The following is a 5,111-nucleotide window of genomic DNA, read 5'->3' as shown; positions in this document are numbered from 1 at the left end:
AATGCATTGGAAAGCCGTGAAGGACATTCTTAAGTACTTACGAAGGACTAAGAATATGTTCATGGTATATGGAGGAAGAGAACTAAAATTGGAAGGCTATACCGACTCTAGCTTCCAAAGTGACGTGGATGACTCGAAGTCAACCTCTGGATTTGTGTTCATGCTCAATGGCGGTGCTGTCTCTTGGAAGAGTTCCAAGCAGGACACCACAGCGGATTCCACCACTGAAGCAGAATACATTGCAGCATCAGCTGCTGCTAAAGAGGCCGTTTGGATGAGGAATTTCGTCCAAGAGTTGGGCGTCATTCCTGAAGTTGTTGGTCCAGTCCCGGTGTACTGTGACAACACGGGTGCCGTTGCTCAGGCAAAGGAACCAAGGTCTCATCAAAGATCCAAACACGTACTGAGGAAATACCACATCATCCGGGAGATTGTGGAAAGAGGAGACATCACTGTCGAAAGAGTGGCCTCTGCAGACAATATCGCTGATCCACTTACTAACCCTTGCCAGGACCATTATTTGACAAACATCGCGAAGCAATGGGTCTACGTAGTATAACTAGTTGGCTTTAGGGCAAGTGGAAGATTGAAAGAGTGGGTGCCCGGTGAGCCAACTTGTGGCTAAGGGCTTTGATGACTCTTTGTATAAACAATCTTTTGTTTAATATTATTTACACTTTTATTAATGGCAATGACTTTATCTTTCTTCATATTGTTATATTGTGATATACTATTGTTGTTTTGATAAAGACCTTGAATATACTATAGTGTATGTAAGATGTGGTAGAACATGGAGATGTCTATCATGAAACACATCTTATAGTCACTGTATATTCTAAACTGTTCCTAGTCGATTGAGCCGTCCGATAATAAGGATAAGGATCGCTCGAGTTTGAGACTAGCATTTGAGATGCGGAGTACCACGTTTCATTGGTAAGGAACATAGAGATGTTCGAAGCATGCAAATGGATATTCATATGATGAATGATCGAACTACCCTATCCGGACTTTCCAAGTGATTATCACTTATCGAGTGGATATAGTCCGCGGTTTTGGTTGTACACCATTAGTCCTTACTACTTGAAACATCATTGAGACTCTATATGCTAGTACAGTGCTTTGACTCGTTTACCGACTCTATTGGGGTCATCAGGTGTCGGGATTGGGTACAGTTGCAACACATATAGGAGTCGATGCTTTGTTGTCAAGGATTCACCACATACTTGCGAGTGTGGATATCCTATGCGATCTGAGGAGATATTAGTGTGACGAATCTCTGGCCAGAGTACATGATATGGTTTAAGAAATGGTTTCTTAATAGCACATGCGATGTCACTATTTGATCTTCAAGATGTATTGCATAGTTATCGAATCTCGAACGACTCTCGATATACCAATGGTTGTTGATTCGATCGGGATATATGGATGAAGGGACCGTACTGTACGCTAACCAAAATCTATTGGTTCTTGTAGGCACTATCAGTGATACCTAGGGAATCATGGGGCGATGTTGCTAGGCGCTCTTACCATGATTCGATGGGCAAGTCGGAAATGGTTGTTCCGAGTCACAAGGAGTTGTGAGCCCACGGCTAGCTGTATCCCTGAACCATTGAGGGTCACACAGTGTATTGGATTTTTAATCCCCGTTGAGATAGTTAAATTTAAAGAGTTAAATTTAATGAACAAAGAAGTTGGACTTCTTAATTATGAGTAGAGGAGTAAGATTTCCTAAAATGACATAGGGATGGACATTTTTGGAAACCACTGAATTCGGATTCAGAAAAATTTATCTTGACTTTAAAAGGTGCAGAAATGGTTTCTGTGCACATTGGTGAAATCGGTTTATCAATCGGAGTCACGATGAATTTTATATTAATTTCTGAACATGCGGGCTTTGCTTGTCGGGCTTGAACTTATGACTAATGGGCCCTAAGCTGTTAGTGGCCTACATTATAAATAAGTTATTGCAGTACAGAAATTACACACAACAAGGTCACAATTTTTGAAAAAACCCTATTTTTCTATCTGAAGTGGCCGACCCCTCTCCCCTCTGCTTGGTAAAATCCAGTATGTGAATTTTGAATTGTAGTCTGGTTTAACGGATCAAATTCGTTAATCTCTTCGTAGAAACTTCTGATAGATTTTCTAGTGCAATCTATCAGAGGGATTAAATATCCGTTCGTGGACCTGATTGAAGAACAGTTCGTCCATCAGTTCCAGGGATATACAACAAGAGCAGAGCAATCTGTTGGTGTCCAAAATCTCGATTCGAGATTGAGGTAAAAATTTATAATCGTTATTTAATTTTTACACACACACAATTTAATCGTAAGGTTGATACCTATTATGGAATCGTTCCATACAAAAATTTTAAACTTCCGCTGCACCGGGTATCAATCCTAATTGATCTGATCGCCGCGTTCTCCAACACCGGGAGCTGCTAATCTCACCGCTGATGCATTGAGTCGCAAGGTGCGACTATCCGCACTTCAGACTTGTTCGATGTCTAGTGCGATCAGTGACTGTTTTAATTCAAGATATACTTTCAAGCATAAGAAAGGTACGCAGAGTATCCAGATGTTTGCGATATTATCTGAGCCAGCGTTGCATTCGCAGATTCGAGATGCTCAGATGTCTGATTCAAAGACTCAGCGTTTAGCTCGTCTAGCTAACGAGGGTAGCTCGTCTGGATTTCATTATCAGTCAGATGGCTTTCTATGTTTGTCTGGTAGGCTTGTGATTCCGCAGGATGTAGAGTTGCGAGAGGAGATTTTGTCTCAGGCGCATCGCACTAAGTTGAGTATTCATCCTGGGAGCAACAAGATGTACAAGGATCTACGTACTCGTTTCTGGTGGAAAGGAATGAAACGCAGTGTTTATTAGTTTGTTTCAAGATGTTTGGTGTGTTAACAGGTCAAGGCAGAGCACCGACGACCTAGAGGATTGCTTCACAGTCTACCTATTCCTGAATGGAAATGGGAGTTTATCACAATGGACTTTGTGACCCATTCGCCAGTATCCCCGAGGAACTGTGAAGCTATCTGGGTCGTGGTGGACCGACTCACCAAGTCAGCGCATTTCATTGCCTATAGCCGGGAGTACAATGTGGATCGTATGGCTCGGTTGTACATTCAGGAGATCGTTCGACATCATGGAGTGCCTGTGAGCATTGTCAGCGATCGTGACCCCAGGTTTACTTCTAGATTCTGTGGGAGTGTTCAGCGTGCGATGGGTACTACTCTCAGTTTGAGTGCTGCCTATCATTCGGAGACTGATGGTCAGTCAGAGTGCACTATCCGTACTTTGGAGGATATGCTTAGAGCGTGCGTCATGGATTTTGGTTTAGCCTGGCAGGATCATTTGCCATTGATCGAGTTCGCGTACAATAACAGCTATCATACTAGTATTGGGATGGCACCTTTTGAGGCGTTGTACGGGCGACGTTGTCGTACTCCACTCTTCTGGGAATAAGTGGGGGAGAGACAGGCTGAGGTACCGGAGTTTATCCAACAGGCGGTAGACATTGTTGATCAGATCAAGAAATGGATTAAGACTGCACAGGATCGTCAGGCCAGCTATGCTAACACCAAGCGTAGGCCTTTGCAGTTCGATGTCGGGGAGAAAGTGTTTCTGAGAGTGTCACCTTTCCGCAAAATTCTCAGATTTGGCCTTAAGGGCAAGTTGTCTCCCAGATTTATCGGTCCGTTTGAGATTTTGGAAAGCATTGGCGATTTGGCTTATCGACTAGCTTTGCCACCGCATCTTTCCAGTATTCACGACGTGTTTCACGTATCTCTGTTGCGACGATATGTGGCAGATGAGTCTCATATTCTGCAGCGGTCTGAGGTTCAGGTGAGCAAGGATTTTATCTATGTTGAGAAACCTATTCGTATCCTGGATCATAAGGATAAGGTTTTGCGGAACAAAGTCATTCCTCTGGTTTTAGTTCAGTGGCAGTGCCGAGGCACTGAAGAAGCTACTTGGGAGCTTCAGGAAAGGATGCGTGAAGACCATCCTGAGTTTTTTTGATTTCATTCTTAAGTTGTATTCAGTTGCAAACTCTGTAAACGTTTGATTTGAATAAAAAATATGTTTCTAAATTCTGTATTACATTCGGTACTTAAGATCTGATTTCGAGGACGAAATATCTTAAGTGGGGGAGAATGTAGTAGCCCGTAACCAAAATCAGTGATTAAGGAATTAATCAACGCTAATTAAATAGATTGGTTACTGGACGGATCGGAAGCTCCGATGAAGGATCGGACGTTCCGATCGAGATCGGAAGCTCTGATGCAGGATCGGAAGCTCCGATGGTATTACATCAGGCATGACGTGTGGCAGGATCGGAAGCTCCGATCACCCCTATCCGAAGTCAACTAGTGATAGTTTGACACGTGGCAAATAAGGATGTTCAGAAGCTCCGATGGCAGGATCGGACGTTCCGATCGAAGATCGGAAGTTCCGATCGAGGATCGGAGGTTTCGATCGATGTCTATAAATAGAAGGTCGAGGCTTCACTTTCAATTGCCAATTCCAAGAATCCCTCTCTATTCAAGGCTTATTTGAGTAGTTCTAGTCTTCATAGGCTTGACCCGGGGGTTGGCGAGGCGTTCGATAGTCGTAGCGGAGTTGTGCCCAAATTTTGGAGGCATCGACATCAAAGGGCTAACGACGGACGAAGGTATAGCTTTTGCTTCCTATAAATATTTAGGAGTATGCAATAGCTTAGTTAAGGCTTTTAGAGCACTATAATGATAGTAGTATCATTTGGCAGTGTAGAGCAGACTATAGGCGTGGACCTAGAGTTGGTAGAGCTTGCACTGAATTGAGGTACGAAAGTACTGTTCGAGATATCCTGACTGAGTATGCATGTATTATGTGACTGCATGATTTATATGTCATGATTTATGCTGCATTCATTTGCATATTGAGCTATCTCCTTCGAGATGTCTATTAGTAGGGTTATACCCTATCCTGTTAGTGGATGGACTTCCATAGCTTTGGGTCCGGTAAATCCACTGGTATTATGGTATGGGAGCCACCTCCTGAAGCGACGGCACAGTGTGCTACATACCAGGGCCCGGTCTGTCTCTGTTATCTGATCCTTGACC

Source organism: Henckelia pumila, chromosome 4, assembly GCF_033568475.1.
Source record: "Henckelia pumila isolate YLH828 chromosome 4, ASM3356847v2, whole genome shotgun sequence".
In the NCBI taxonomy this organism is placed as follows: Eukaryota; Viridiplantae; Streptophyta; class Magnoliopsida; order Lamiales; family Gesneriaceae; genus Henckelia; species Henckelia pumila.
Note: the sequence above shows the minus strand (reverse complement) of the source record.